The 17054-nt window shown below is 45.8% G+C and overlaps 1 long non-coding RNA gene across 1 annotated transcript in view; it reads right to left on the reverse strand.

Moving 5' to 3' along the window:
- Nucleotides 1-14933, reverse strand: part of LOC145360201 (uncharacterized) — a 148236-nt gene extending 133303 nt beyond the window's left edge. Inside the window, exon 1 of the long non-coding RNA XR_013889673.1 lies at nucleotides 14844-14933. This is a non-coding gene — a long non-coding RNA (uncharacterized LOC145360201). The remainder of the gene's footprint in view (nucleotides 1-14843) is intronic.
- Between the last annotated feature and the right edge of the window lie 2121 nt (nucleotides 14934-17054).

Here is a 17054-nt window from a genome sequence, read left to right on the forward strand (position 1 = left end):
GTACCTGAATATGGAGACAGGAGGAATGGGGGGTGGGAGTGAGATGCTGTTTTAATACAGAGACCCCCTCCCCGTTCATTTCCCCCACCATTATGCTCCCATCTAAACCTGATGGAACCTGTGGGTTCCCATCCACAAAGCCTCTGTCTTTGTCCCATCTCCCTCCACCAGGACCTGCCCAAGGGCTGTTGCTACGGCTGAAGCCCGGTGACCTTCCAACAGGCAAATCGCATCAGGTTGTCCGAACTGAGGGCTCCGTGTCAGACCTAGCACTGCCTCTCGTGCGCAGACTGGCAAGCAGATGCCTCAGGCACAACGTCCGTTCCTAGCCCTGGTTTTACCGGATCTTGCGTGTAACGAGGTGGAAGACATTTTGTTTCTCCCGGTATTGTGTTTAAGCCGGGAGCGCATAACGTGATTTACTTGAAAGGTCTGCGGTCCCAGGTTTTCACGATCCATCAGAGTTGTGTTCAAATATCTCAGGTTAATCTGTAGTCCTTCAGGCCTTCCTGACAAGGCTGAGAAGGGTTACATAGATATCTGTGTCTGTAAAATCATGCAACATAAATTTACTCTCATACAAAGTAATTTTATACCTAGTAAAGATTGTCATCCCGAGCTTCAACCGTGGGTCTTTGCTGTAGAAATTGATCTTCCCATTGTCTTCTCATCTGTTTTTCTTTGTTTCACACTTTTCCCTTTCTCTTTTGAAGGCATGACTATTACACAGTCATTGCAAGTGCAATGCCTCATTCGGCTGAGCTGTATGGTTTAGTACGATACACTGCCATACCGAATGGGAAGATCCCAAACACAATCAATCATCACATAGAAACATAGAATACTGGAGCAGGACGAGGCCATTCAGCCCTTTGAGCCTGCTTCACTATTCATTACAATTATGGCTGATCATCCAACTCAATAGCCTAATACTGCTTTCTCCCCACAACCTTTGATCCCATTTGCCCCAAATGCTATATCCAGCCGCCTCTTCAATACATTCAATATTTTGGCATCAACTACTTCCTGTGGTAATGAATTCCACAGGCTCACCACTCTTTGGGGAAGAGATCTCGCCTCGCCTCTGGCCTCGTCTCGCCTCCGGCCTCTCCTCGCCTCGCCTCCGTCACGTTAGTTGATTTCAGTTGGGGCAACTGTTGGACCATAATAGTTCTTGAAAAATAGATTCCTTTGAGTGGTTTGAGCGTCAGGGGGTTTGCCAGCATTTATTACTTGTCTCTAGTTGCTCTTGGGGAAAAGGTTTCTGGGCTTTGTCCTTGAAGCACTGCACACTGAAGCTTCGCCCACTGTTATACGGAAAGTTCCAGGAAGATCCCTCTGCGATAGTGAAGGAATGGTGATATGCTTAGGCAGCACAATGAGCCCCAGTGTTTCTAAGCTAGATATTAACTGGTCAGCCATTACTGACTGCTGTCCTGGGACTCAACATTTAAGATGGAATAGCATGACAACGTTTACTAAATATACACAAGACACACATACAGCCATATACGCAACACACACACACACACACACACACACACACACACACACACACACAAAGTCATACTCACGTACACAATTGCACACTCAATACACACACTAGCACGCGCTCAACAGGCGCATGCTCTCAATGCACTTAACCCGTACACACACTCGCACTTAGTGCACACATACACATACACGCTCACACTCAGTGCACACATACAACCACACAGACACATGCACACAAACGCACACAACCATACAAGCGCGCACACACACACATATATATATATATCTGGGGAGGTAAGAGAGGGATGCCAACATTGGGGCAATCTGAATATGAGCCAGAAAAGGACGAAAGAAAGCTGGGGAGATGGATTTGGTTGGGGGTCAGGAGAGAGAAGGGTGTGTGGGGTGGTGGTGGCGGCGAGGATGGAGGGTAAAAAGAACCAAAATAACTTTACAGACTAGGCGCACTTTGAAAAGCACATTCAGAGTATCTGAAACCAGACAAATTGATTATCCAGTTTTGCAAACTCCATGTCTAATCCTATCAGACAACCCCGAGTTCAGAATCACCTGCTGTCTCCGCGCTGTGACCCCAGAGAGAAAGGAGGAAAATGTGAACCTGCTTGTGCTCGCACTAAAAAATCCTCACAATGGGAAAGTATGACCCTGTGCTCCTCTGCAAATCCTGAATTAATTAATCAGGGGAACCCTCGTCTCCCGAGAATAAACAGATTTACTGTTTTGCAGAGAAACTGGAGGATTAGCAGAATCAGTAACTTCAGGACACAACAAGACAGTTTCATTTTTCACCTTCTGATGCACTCACTGATTAAGTCTCAAAGACATATTGCGGAGGTTTTAGCATCAATCTCTCCAGGCTGCCGACTTTAGCCAGGAGTGTTTTTCATTTGTACCCACTCCCTAGAAGAATATCCCTATTTGCTCTTCATCCCACATTTCACTGGTAAGAACTTTGCCGCTTCAAAAAATCATGCTATTCTTTTTAACTTTTCCAGTTTGTCCGGTTCTCTCTCAGTTACTGGTTCGTGTTGGGTGTTAGGCTTCCTGGACTTCAGTTGCCACCCATAGGTGACTGTCTTCATGGCCCACATTGACAGAGGGTGCTTACCCATGTGAGCCATTGGACATCGATCAGGAGCTTGAACGATGTTGCCTTTTTCAGCTGATGGACAAGCGGTCAACTCAATGGACAGCCTCGCTCGGGCGAGATCATAAAATCCTGCCCCAGGCCAGCGGAGATTTCCGTTCTGGGAACCTCGCCCGCCTCGGAATAGTTTCAGCCAATATCTCTCTTACCCCCAGCCCAAACTGAACCTTACTAGTGTTGTTAACTAATCTGGGAGTCCGATGTGCAAAGTCCGTCATTCTGTACACATTACCTCATCTAGTGTCGTAACAATCAGTTGTACAGTCACAGGATGGAATTTTCCCATCCAGCCCGCCACAGGAATTGGAGTGGGCAGGGCATGGACCATGTAAAGGTCTGTTGACCTCTGGCAGGAATTTCCAGCCTTGGAGAGCACAGCTGGAAAATCCCACCCATAGTATCCATATGTCTTTTTAACTACTGTGTCTACCAGGGTTCAGGGTGAACACATTTGTCTTAGAGCGAAGGGCAAGCCTGGATGACTCGGGATATTGAGGCCCTTGTCAAGAAGAAGAAAGAGGCACATGACATGCTTAGGTAGCCGGGATCAAGTGAATCTTTTGAAGAGTATAGGGGGTGCAGGAGTAGAGTTAAGAGAAATGAGGAGGATGAAAAGGGGACATGAGATTGTTTTGGCAGATAAGGCAAAGAAGACTCCAAAGAGCTTTACAAATACATAAAGGGCAAAAGAGTAACAAGGGAGAGAGTAGGGCCTTTTAAGGATCAACAGGGTCATCTATGTGCGGATCCACAAGAGACGGGTGAGATCCTAAATGAATATTTCTCATCAGTATTTACTGTTTGAAAAAAGAATGGATGTTAGGGAACTTGGGGAAATAAATATTGATGTCTTGAGGAGTGTACGTATTACAGAGAAAGAGGTGCTGGAAGTCTTAAAGCGCATGAAAGTAGATAAGTCCCCAGGGCCTGATGAAGTGTATCCCAGGACATTGAGGGAGGTTAAGGAGGAAATTGCAGGTCCCCTAGCCGAGATATTTGAATTATCAATAGTCACGGGTAGGTGCCTGAAGATTGGAGAGTGGCAAATGTTGTGCCTTTGTTTAAAAAGGACTACAGGGAAAAGCCTGGGAACCACAGGCCAGTGAGCCTCACATCTGTGGTGGGTAAATTGTTGGAAGGTATATTGAGAGACAGGATCTACAGGCATTTAGAGATGCAAGGACTGATTAGGGACAATCAGCATGACTTTGTAAGTGGAAAATCATGTCTCACAAATTTGATTGAGTTTTTTTTAAAGGGGTAACCAAGAAGGTAGATCAGGGCAGTGCAGTTGATGATGTCTACATGGATTTTAGCAAGGCCTTTGACAAGATACCGCATGGCAGGTTGTTCTATAAAGTTAAATCTCACGGGATCCAAGGTGAGGAATCTAAATGGGTACAAAATAAGCTTCTTGACAGAGGCCAGAGGGTGGTTGTAGACAGTTGTTTTTCAAACTGGAGGCCTGTGACCAGTGGCATGTCTCAGGGATCAGTGCTGGGTCCACTGTTATTTGTCATTTATATTAATGATTTGGATTAGAAGATAGAGGACATGGTTAGTAAGTTTGCAGATGACACCAAGATTGATGGCATAGTGGTTAGTGAAGAAAGTTATCTCCAACTGCAACGGAATCTTGATCAATTGGGCCAGTGGGCTGACAAAATGGCAGATGGAGTTTAATTTAGACATATGCAAGGTGATGCATTTTGGTAGATTTGAACCAGGGCAGGACTTACTCAGTTAATGGTAGGCCACTGGGAAGAGTTACAGAACAAAGAGATCTCAGGGTACATGTTCATAACTCCTTGAAAGTAAGGTCACAGGTGGACAGAGTGGTGAAGAAGGCGTTCGGCATGCTTGATTTCATCGGTCAGACATTGAATACAGGAGTTGGGATGCCTTTGTTGAAGTTGTACAAGACGTTGGTAAGGACACACTTGGAATACTGTGTGCAGTTCTGGTCACCCTATTATAGAAAGGATATTATTAAACTAGAAAGAGTGCAGAAAAGATTCACTAGGATGCTACCAGGACTTGATGGATTGAGTTATAAGGAGAGGCTGGATAGACTGGGACTTTTTTCTCTGGAGTGTAGGAGGCTGAGGGGTGATCTTATAAAAGCTATAAAATAATGAGGGGCACAGACAAGGTAGATAGTTAATATCTTTTCCCAAAGGTAGGGGAGTCTAAAACTAGAGGGTATAGATTTAAGGTGAGAGGGGGAGAGATACAAAAGTGTCCAGAGGGGCAATTTTTTCACACACAGGGTGGTGAGTGTCTGGAACAAGCTGCCAGATTTAGAACATAGAAAAACTACAGCACAAACAGGCCCTTCGGCCCACAAGTTGTGCCGAACATCTCTATCTACTAGGCTTACCTATAACCCTCAATCCTACTGAGTCCCATTTACTCATCCAGAAGTCTCTTAAAAAAACCCTATCGAGTCTGCCTCCTCCACCACTGCTGGCAGCCGATTCCACGCACCCACCACCCTCTGAGTGAAAAGCTTAACCCTGACAGCCCCTCTCTACTTACTCCCCAGCATCCTAAACCTGTACCCTCTTGTGGCAGCCATTTCAGCCCTGGGAAAAAGCCTCTGAGAATCCACCCGATCAATACCTCTCAGTAATAGTAGAGGCAGTACAATTTTATCTTTTAAAAAGTATTTGGATAGTTACATGGGTATGATGGGTATAGAAGGATATGGGCCAAATGCGGGCAATTGGGATTAGCTTAGGAATTTATAAAAAAAGGGTGGCATGGACAAGTTGGGCTGAAGGGCCTGTTTCCATGCTGTAAACCTCTGACTCTATGACTTGTCCCCCTGATTTTGGAGATCTATGGACTTGTACCCCAAGTTCACTCTGGTCCTCTGTACATCCTTGCGTACCACCATTCATTTTATATTCCCTTGATTTGTTAGTCCTCCCAAAATGTACCACCTCATATTTCCCATGGTTAAGTTCCATTTGCCACTGTTCTGCCCATCTAACCAGCTTGCCTGTGCAACCATGGGCATTTGGCTGCCATGCTAAGTTTATTGTATTGTGGCACTGTGCAGCAACATCATGTTGCCTGTATTTGGACTTGTCCCACTTACAACAAATGGTGAACGTGTTAAAAAAATTCGCAAGATACGTTCAGTACAAATACTGAACTATCATTGAGGAATGACCATTGCTGATATTAGCGAATAATTCACAGAAAATCCACTGAAGTTTTGTTCGGAAGGTTAGTCCCGAGAATCACCCAGATCTCCTTGCCATAGTTAGGTCAGCAGTATCGTGGGGAGATTCTGGATAAGCATCTTGATGCACAAGCTATTGGAAAGTCAGATCCACACCAGCCTCTCCTGCTCGACATTGTGGGCACATTGTACCTCTTTGCTAGTTTGGAGCAAGGCCAGTGTGTCCCAATTTCCTGCACACAGCTGGGATCGACCCAAGAAGTGGAACCTTGTATGAAAATGCTTCTTTAACATTGTGAAGACTCCTGCCTCTATCAGTCTCTCAGGGCAGTGAGTTCCAGATTCCCATCGTCCTCTGGGTGAAAAAGCTTTCCCTCAAATCCCCGCTAAATCTCTTGCCCCTTCCTTAAATCCATGCTCCTTGGTAATGACCCCTCAAATAACGATAGTAACTTTTAAGGGGCGTCTGGACAAATACATGAATAGGATGGGAATAATTGATATGGTGCCCAGAAGGGTAGGGGGCTTTGGTTCGATGGGCAGCATGGTCAGTGCTGGCTTGGAGCCAAAGGGCCTGTTCCTGTGATGTAATTTTCTTTGCCCTTTATACTTGAGAAACACAAAATTTGAAGACATTAACTAGGAACATGGAAACATTAGGAACAGGAATTGTCTAGTCAGCCCCTCTCTCCTCCTCTCCCATTCAGTTGGATCATGGTTGATCTGTACCTCATTTACTCTGCTGTGCTTTACGGGTCATGGTAGCCTTATCAACCAAAATAAATCTGTCCATCTGCCTTGAAAGCCCCAATTAATTGTTCAGCATTTCCAGTTTTGGGGATGAACTTTTGAAATATGTACCACCCTTTGTGCAAAGGCGTGCTTCTTAATTTTGATCAGAATGGCAGAACTCTAAGAGTGGGATATTCCAGCCATGTTTGCCCCGAAACTGGAAAATCATGCCTGAGATCAACAGACCTTTCCATGGTCCATCCCTCACCCGCTTTGATTCTTGTGATGGGCTGAACAGGAAAATTTGTCCCGAATCCTTTTAAAGTTCATTTATGGACCATGGGCGACACTGCCTTGAATTTCATGGAATCGCTATAGTACAGAAGGAGACTACTCAGCCCATCGAGTCTGTACTAACCACAATCCCACCCAGATCCCTAGTCCCATAACCCTGCACACGTATCCCACTCCCCCCTCCCCCCCCCTCCCCACCGACACCAGGGCCAATTTAGCGTGGCCAATCAACGTAACCCCGCACATCTTTGGGAGGAAACCAGAGTACCTGGAGGAAACCCATGCAGACTCCGCACAGACAAGTCACCCAAGGCTGGAATTGAACCCAGATCCCTGGCGCTGTGAGGCAGCAAAGGGACATGTATGCAATCATCCTCATGACCATATTCAGAAATGTGTTTTTCCATTTCGGGAACACATGAGCAAACTGGATGAGTTGGTAATTTAAACCCTTAAGAGTTCATTCAAAGTGAAATGGATTTTGGTAGATTGCAACTCCCCAGGGCAAGGGTGCCAACGATCTAACCTGGCCCTCATTGCTCACTATTTGACATCAAATTAACCTCAGTCATGGAACCATGGCATTAGATTGTGTGGGCAATGAGGAGTGCTGCTGTACTTAGGAATTTTTTTTTACTGAGGCAAGATCAAATGTCAAACCGGAACAGTAAGCAGCAAGCATACTTATAGAAACATAGAATCCCTAGAGTGCAGATGGAGGCCATTCGGCCCATCGAGTCTGTACAATCCCATCCAGGCCTGAGTCCATTGCTAATCACCCTGACACTAAGGGGCAATTTAACATGGTCAATCAACCTGACCTGCACATTTTTGGACTGTGGGAGGAAATGCACGCAGATGTGAGGAGAATGTGCAAACTCCACACAGAGTCACCCAAGGCCAGAATCAAACTCGACGCTGTGAGACAGCAGCGCTAACCACTGTGCCACCCTGCTGCCCACACTGGAACAACACCATCCAGTGTGTAGGGTGAGTAATGTGCTTTACAACAAAGCAGATGGAGATCTTGTAGCGCAGTGGGTTGGCACCTCTGCCTCTGAGCTAAAAGCTCTGGCTTTGAGTCCCACCTCAGGATTTGATGGCCAAGGAAGGTGCATTCTTCGTGAGATTAAAGAGGTTGAGTATGTCAACGTGTAAATTGTTCCATATGTGCCAATGGCTGGGGGTAAGTGTTGGGTAGATTCCTGTTCACACAAGCTTGACGTGGAGTGGCGTCCCTCAAGTTATAAGCCCCTGGCAAAGACTAGCGACCTGTTCTGGGAATTACTAGCTATCAAAACTGACAAAGGGTGTGATTTTCTTGGCCTGCTGTGCTGGTTGAATAGTGTAGTGGGCTGGAAAATTTGGTGGGAGGTCAAAAAATAGGAATTGCAACCAGAATCTCCCAGGTCATTATTTATGACGTTCCCCAGCGTGAGGTTGATCTAAGTATTCGTTTGAATGTCTTTAGAAAGCCCAGGATAGTATTGGCCAATGGCTGGCCCTGACCTCCAACCGCCAGACCCGCATCAGCCCCCAGCCACAACGCAAAGTCTTCCCTCTCCTCCCTTCCTACCTCCCCCTAGTATGGCCCTATCCCTGTGAGTCCTCATCCTCTCAGGCCCCTCTCCCTTGGCACTGCCCATTGCGCAGTGGACATTGCCAGTGTTTCCGATCTTGCCAGTGAAGCTTCCCACCAGCGGGGATCACAGCTGGTCCCCAGCAATTGGGACCTGACGTGATGGCTTCGCTGGCGGAACCAGAGGCTGTTGAGGCTCCCTGGGAGGTCGGGAGCAAGGAGGCCATGCCCTTCGGCACTGCCAGTTTGGCACCCTGGCAGTGCCAAGTGGTTGGGGCCTGGGGGAGTGGGGCTCACAGGCAGTGGGGCCATACAGGGGCAGAGTTAGGCTGGGGGGGGGCAGGAAGAGGGGAGGGAAGGGAGGACTTTGCATCAGGGGCTGGGGGCTGAAGCGAGGCCAGCGATTGGAGGTCTGGGAACACAATCGGACATTTAGAATTTTTTGGGGGAAAATCGTGTCCAAAGTCTGCCTTAGTGCACCAGTAGGTATGGGAAGAGAATTGGAATTGGACAATATAGTGCTACTCATTGCAGGTGTTGGTTCAGTACCTGAGAAAAGGTTTTGTAAATAATGCCATTGTTTGGGAATGCAGGCTGTGACTTCTGATTGATGATATTAATCATCAGATGGAGGCCAGTTGGCCTGTCAAGTTTAAAACTGGGTTTCAGAAGCTGCATTAAATTCGAGGCAAGAAGATGCAAAATGGCAAGTCACATTTTTTTAAAAAATCATGATATTTGAAGTTTGAAAATTGCAATCTCTGTTTCCCAGTTGAAATTAATTTCAGTACGCAGTAGTTAAATACTTAGCACTTTGTGATGAGTGGAGAGAGGATACTAAAAAGTTCTAGGGTCCGATGTAGAGGGCAGAGCAGTTAGGAACTGTGGCATAGTTCTTACTGTTGGTTCAGTCACACACTGTGCAATTGCAGTTATACACAGGATATGTGAAAAAAACAAGTTGATATTTTTAGTAGAGGTTGTATGTGTGGATGACACGGTGGCACAATGGTTAGCATTGCTGCCTCACATCGCCAGGGACCTGGGTCACTGGCTGTAAGGAGCCTGCATGTTCTCCCCATGTCTGCGTGGGTTTCCACCAGGTGCTCCGGTTTCCTCCCACAGTCCAAAAGACATGCTGGTTAGGTGCATTGGCCATGCTAAATTCTCCCTCAGTGTACCCGGACAGGCGCTGGAGCGTGGCGACTAAACGATTTTCACAGTAACTTCATTGCAGTGTTAATGTAAGCCTACTTGTGACACTAATAAATAAATAAACATGTTGAAGTCAATGCAGTGAACCTCCAGGCATCCATCCCTGTCTGTGAAAATGCCAAATAGTCTGACACTAAACCCAGATCATCTGTCCCTGTCAGGGCAAACTCTGCTGTGGAGGATAATGTAAGCCTACTTGTGACTAGTAAATAACTAAAATAAATGTGTAATAGGCAGTCGGTGGAGTTATGAAGTACAGCAATGGAAGTGCATTAGGGAACCTCACACACACCAAATGTGCATTTCGAGTTCGAGATAAATGACCTAGTTGTGATTGAAATTCTGCTCACAACCACGGAGAAAGGCAAGAAACTGGAGATATATGTCACCAAGGTGAAAATGTTAGCAGCCACCTGCAATTTTAGGGAATTGAGCAAATCTTTGATCAACAGATAGGGTCACACGTGAAATTAGAGCTTCAGACCTCAGTGGGACACCTTAACAAAACTGACATGGATTTAACAAAACAAATACAATATAAACAGAATTGTCGAAAGGAGAATTTAAGGGCAACACAAGAGGTGGACAATGAACCTAAAAGGTTATGACCTTTTAAGCATGATGACAACATGTGACTATCTCTGAAGTTAGGGCAGAAACTGTCTCTATCAGTGCAGGTGTAGGAGGAAGTAAGGAAAGTTTAAAGTTCATTTATTAGAGTCACAAGTAGGCATACATTAACAGTGCAATTTACTGTGAAATTCCCCTAGTTGCCACGCTCCAGCACCTGTTTGGGTACACTGAGGGAGAATTTAGCATGGCCAATACATCTAACCAGCACGTCTTTCAGACTGTGGGACGAATTGGACTCATTCAATAGAAGACTTGCCTAAAGCACTGGTTAGCACTGTTGTCCCACAGCGCCAGGGACCCGGGTTCAATTCCAGCCTCAGATGACTGTCTGTGTGCAGTTTGCATATTCTCCCCATGTCTGCATGGGTTTCCTCCAGTTTTAATTCCCACAGTCCAAAGATGTGTGGTTTAGGTTGATTGGCCATAGTAAATTCTCCTAGTGTCAAGGGAATATAGGGTAAATATGTGGGGTTATGGGGATAGAGCCTGGGCGGGATTGTTGTTAGTGCTGACTCAACGGGCCAATGGGTCTCCCTCTGCACTGTAGAGATTCTATGATTCTAAAATTCTTTCTAGTAATATGAGCATCACTAGTTAGGCCTGGTATTTCTCACTCATCTCCAATTGCACTTGAGAAAGTGATGGTGAGCTGCCTTCTTATACCACTACAGTCCACGTGCTGTAAGTACACCCACAGTGTTATTAAAAAGGGCATTCTAGATTTTTGATCCAGCGACAGTGAAAGAACAGGGATATTGGGTGGGTTTTCCGACGGCAAAGTCAGTTTGCCATCAGCAGCTCGGAGGGAAACTTGCAGAGGATGGCACTCCTATCCTTTGCTCACCTCTGATCTCTCTCCTGTCACTTGCCTTACTCAGGTTTATCAATACTACTCTGTTCCAGTGTTAAATGTTAAGGATAGTCTCCATGCTGTTTGGGATTCCCACAGGGGTACAAGTCGGTTTCTTTGGGATGGGATCTGTGTCTCACCTCCAATCTTTCTCCCTCTATTACAAATTCTTTGAATTTCCCTGTTTGTCTAATACAATTATTGTTATTACTTCTGCACACTTCTCTCTTAAGCGCCAAATAAATAATCCTAGATGGATTTTCATACAATCCCTACTGTACAGGAAGCTATTCGGCCCATCAAGCCTGCACTGACTACAGTCCCACCCAGGCCCTATCCCAGTAACCTACACATTTATCCTGCTAATCCCACTGACACAAGGGTCAATTTAGCATGGCCATTCAAGTTAACCCGTACATCTTTAGACTGTGGGAGAAAACCCATGCAGACATGGGGAAAATGTGCAAACTCCACACAGACAGTGACCTGAGGCCAGAATCGAACCCAGGTCTCTAGCGCTGTGAGGCAACAGTGCTAACCACTGTGCCACCGTGCTGCCCGTGGACATGCCCTCCTTGCAAGCTCCTCTGTGTTTTGCACAATCTCCCATTCCAGCTCATTCATTCCCAAGACCTAGAACACATGGGATTCCTACTGTTCCACACTATTCCTTCCTCCCACTGCACTGAGACATTGAAAATTTAAGCCTGGTATCAGCTCACATAATACCTTGTTCCTTATTGTCCATTTGGATTGTGCGCATGTTCTGTATGATGGGCCTTAACTTGCTCAGGTTTCTCCTCAGTGAGATAATGACGAGGAGCTTTATAATTTGATAATATAGTTATGAGAATAAATATACCATTGGCAAAATATCTGCATCTGATCTCATTAAACGTCTTTTAGTTTTCCGAGGCAGGAGGGTTTTGTTCTTTAAGTCAAGTTGGGATCCAACTTGCCTCATCTGGCCCTATTCAGCTGTCCTCTAGTACATAGAATAGAATCACAGAATAATGGCAGTGCGGTGGCACTGTAGTTAGCGTTGCTGCCTCACAGCACCAGCGACCTGGGTTCAATTCTAGCCTCCGGGTAACTGTCTGGAGTTTGCACATTCTCCCCATGTCTGCGTGGGTTTCCTCCCACAGTCCAAAGATGTGTGGATTAGGCTGCCTGGCCATGCTAAATTTCCCCTTAGTGTCACAGGCTTAGCAATGTAAATTCATGAGGTTACAGGAGTAGAACATGGGTGGGATTGTTGTCAGTGCAGGCTGGAGGGGCAGAATGGCTTCCTTCTGCACTGTAGGGATAACGTAGAATCCCTACAGGACCATTTGGCCTGTCGAGTCTGACAGAGCATCCCACCCAGGCCCTATACCTGAAACTCCATGTATTTACCCCATTAATCCCTCAAACATCTTGAGTCACTAAAGGGCAATTTAGCATGGCTAATCCATCTAAACTGCACACCTTTGGACTGTGGGAGGAAACAAGAGCACTCGGAGAAAACCCACACAGACACAGGGAGAATGTACAAATTCAGCACAGTCACTCAAAGTGGGAATCAAACCCGGAATCCATGAGGCAGCACTGTTAACCAGTGTGCCACCGTGCCATTGGTCAGTAAATAAGTGGGATTGTTTTGGTACTTGGCTAAGTAGTATGTGTTGTCCATTACTGGTTGCTCTGAGGCATTAAAAGTTCTGTAGACCAAATTGATAAGATCCCTTCCCAGAAGGTATTTTGTGAACCAGTTTGGTTTTTACATGAATCAAGTAGCTTTCATGGATATTTGCTGCTGCAGGCCCACAGTTAGTAAGATCCATTTCACATTGAACTCATGACCAGTGTCGTGCGCTAGTCGAATATCCCTGGGCCACCGTACAGTTCTAAAAATGTGTTCATGGAACATAAGTGTCATCTCTGCATTGCTCTGCCAAAATTATTTCTTTTAAATTCATTCATGGGCCAGCGTTTATTGCGTATCCTTAATTGACCTTGAAAGGGCAGTTCAGAGTTAACCATGTTGCTGTAGTTCTGGAGTCACATGAAGACCAGACCACACAGAGTCATAGAGGTTTACAGCGTGGAAACAGGCCTTTTGACCCAACTTATCCATGCAGCCCATTTTTTTTAAAACCCCTAAGCTAATCCCAATTGCCTGCATTTGGCCCATATCCCTCTATACCCATTGTACCCATGTAACTACCTAAACGCTTTTCAAAAGACAAAATTGTACCCGCCTCTACTACTACCTCTGGCAGTTTGTTCTGGACACTCACCACCCTCTGTGTGAAAAATATTCCCTCTGGATGATTTTGTATCTCTCCCCTCTCACCTTAAACCCATGCCCTTGAGTTTTAAGATGACAAATTTCCTTCCCCAAAGGACATGAGTGAACCAGATGGGATTTTACGACAATTGTTTCATGGTCATCAGTAGACTTTTAATTCCAATTTAAAAAAAAATTGAATTCAAATTTCACCATCTATGGTGGAATTCGAACCCAGATCCCCAGAGCATTATCTAGATGTTTGGATTATGAGTCTAGTGACAATACCACCAGGCCATTGCCGTTATATTTTAAAATATTCATTCATGGTACAGGCTGGGTCAATATTTATTACCCACCCATAATTGCCCTTGAGTTGTTTGCTCAGCCATTTCAGGGGGCATTCAGAAGTCAACAACATTGCTTTGGATCTGGAGTCACAGGTAGGCCAGATCAGGTAAGGATGGCCGATTTCCTTGAGGACAACAGTGAATTTTTATGGCAATTGTTTTCATCATTAGGATTTCAATTCCAGATATCTTCACTGAATTCAAATTTCACACCCTGGAGTGGCATGATTTGGACTTGGGGACCTCAGAGAATTACTTTGGGTCTCTGGAGGGGTGGTACAATGGCACAGTGGTGAGCATTGCTGCCTCATAGCGCAAGGGACCTGGGTTCGATTCCAAGCTTGGGTCACTGTATGTGTGGAGTCTGCACATTCTCCCCGTGTCTCCATGAGTTTCCTCTGGGTGCTCCCACAGTTTCATTCCACAGCTTAAAAGACGTGCTGGTTGGGTGCATTGGCTATGCTAAATCCTCCCTCAATGTTACCCAAACAGGCGCTGGAGTGTGGCGACCAGGGGATTTTCACAGTAACTTCACTGCAGTGTGAATGTAAGCCTACTAGTGACACTAATAAATAAATAAACTTAATTACTAGTCTCTATTTATCTCTGCTAAGGTACCGCCGTGTATCATAGCATCGCCGACATAGGGAGAGGAAAGATTGACCAGGATTCCTGTTTCAATTCACTCACTAGTGATTGTTGCACTAAATGGTCGAGTGAAAAAAGGACAAGACTCAGTTACGATAACCCTCTCTCATTCTCATCGTCAAATAACCCTGCTGACATTCAGTCACAAAGCTCACAAAGAAACTGGCAAGCTTGAACAAGGTAACAAATGTCTGTTGGCACGTACAGAGCTGAAGGAACTGTGTGGGAAAAGAAATAATCCAACTATAACTTCACTTAGCTCGCCTAGCACAGGTGCAAATTCTGCCAGTAAGTCTGGTGTCGGAGACAACTGACACAGCGCTAAAGTTCCATATCCTCCATTCCCCTCCAAAATGAATATTAATCATTAGAAGGGAAACTCCAGGGAAAACAGCTGAAAAAGCAGATTACCAAAGCTTACCTGCTACTTTTGAATGCTCAATAAAAGCCCAGCAATGTTTTTGATTCCACTCCCTCAGCCAATCCCTGGACGAATGTCGGAGGTGGCCATCTTGTGCGTAATTAGCTTGGCGTTTCATTGGCGATGACATCACGGAACTGGATCAAACAGAACTCTTGCTCACCTCCCCCTCTTCCGCACGCTAAAAGCAGCAGCCCAGCTCAGTCAAGCCATCAGTATGCCTGGCATTCTGGACTATCAAAACGTTGACAAAAATAGGCTGGTCCGAATGTTTCTACAATTATTATTTTCTTCCTCTTTTCACTTTGTGGTTGTTCTATTAGGAGATTGTCCTGTCAGTGGGCTTGAGAGATCTTCGGCCATATTGAAAATTCAATGGCAGAGGGAGCCTTCAGGTTTTGAGGGGTGGTGGGGGGGTGGGGGGCAGCATGAAGGGGGTGGTGGGAGAATATCTTGACCATTGTGGTTATTTCATCCCAAAATAGCCAACTCCTTAGGGGTAGTTCAGTTTTCACACTTCTGTTCAGTAAAAATACCATCCTGGAAAGCGTGATGTCCCAGGAGGAAGTCTACTTAATGTTTCTAATCCTGTGAAAGATTTCTCTCCTGATCTTTTTTGTACTCTGTGTGTGTGTGTGTGTGTGTGTGTGTGTGTGTGTGTGTGTGTGTGTGTGTGTGACATAGAATAGAGAGACAGAAGCTATGGAGCCAAGGTGGGCAGTACTCACGTTGCACTTGGAGCACGTGCCCAGGCTACGCGTGACTATCATTACAGCCTCGGCCTTGATAAAGGATGACCATCTCCTTCACATAGGTCTCAGCTCTGCGGAGACTTGTCCATCAAGGCTTCCATCACAATTGCTGAAAAACAGGGAACCTCTTTGAGGGCAGCCAGTGGCTCCTTAACATGGGGAGGTGAGCCCTTGTAGTGGTAACGCCTGACTATTAATCCAGAGACTCGGCTAAACTCAGGTGGCACAGTGGTTAGCACTGCTGCCTCACAGCGCCAAGGACCCAGGTTCAATTCCAGTCTCAAGTCACTATCTATGTGGAGTTTGTACGTTCTCCCCGTGTCTGTGTGTGTTTCCTCTGGGTGCTCTGGTTTCCTCACACAGCCCAAGATGTGCAGGTTAGGTGGAGTGGCCATGCTAAATTGATCCTAGTGTTACGGGGATTAGCAGAGTAAATGAGGGTTGCAGGAACAAGGCCTGGGTGGGATTAGGGTCGGTATATTCTCAATGAGCCGAATGGCTTCCTTCTGTACTGTAGGAATTCTATGATTCTATTCTATTCTATGATTACTGCTGCCTCACAGTGCCAGGGACCGGGATTGATTCCCAGCGTGGGTCATTGCCTGTGTGGAGTCCGCACGTTCTCCCTATGTCTGTGTGGGTTTCCTCCAGGTGCTCGGTTTTTTCCTGAAAGACATACTGGTTAGTTGGCCATGCTAAATTCTCCCTCAGTGTACCCAATCGTGCATCAGAGTGTGGCGACTAGGGGATTTTCACAGTAACTTCATTGCGGTGTTAATGTAAGCCTACTTGTGACACTAATAAATTAACTTTAAAAAATGTTCTGGGGGCCTAGAGTCGAATCCTTCCACAGCAGATGGTGGAAACTTGAATTCAGTGAAGAAATATCTGGAAATAAGAACCTACTGATGCCCATGAAGCCATTGTTGATTGTCAGAAAAACCCATCTCATTGACTAATGTCCTTTAGGGAAGAAAATCTGCCACCCTTACCTGGTCTGGCCTACATGTGACTCCAGATCCACAGAAATGTGGCTGACTCTCAACTGCCCTCTGAAATGGCCTAGCAAGCCATTCAGTGTCAAGGGCAACTAGGGATGGGCAATAAATGCTGGCCAGCCAGTGATGCCCATGTCCCATGAATGAATTCAGAAAAGCAGCTGTAGCACTCAGTAACCAGTTCCTACCATTCCATTGCTCCCTGCGGTACGCCACATTACGGAAAACAATCAACTTACTTAGGTAAGCTGGTGTTGTATTTTTGCTTATTCATTTGTGGGACATGGGTGTCACTGGCAGGGCCAGCATTTATTGCCCATCCCTAGTTGCCCGAGAGCAGTTCCGAGTCAACCACATTGCTGTGACCCTGGAATCAGACATAGGCCAGACCAGGTAAGGATGGCGGATTTCCTTCCCTAATGAACCAGATGGGTTTTTCTGACAATGGTTTCATGATCATC

The sequence above is a fragment of the Carcharhinus amblyrhynchos genome, chromosome 30, assembly GCF_965287045.1.
Source record: "Carcharhinus amblyrhynchos chromosome 30, sCarAmb.v2.hapA, whole genome shotgun sequence".
Lineage (NCBI taxonomy): Eukaryota > Metazoa > Chordata > Chondrichthyes > Carcharhiniformes > Carcharhinidae > Carcharhinus > Carcharhinus amblyrhynchos.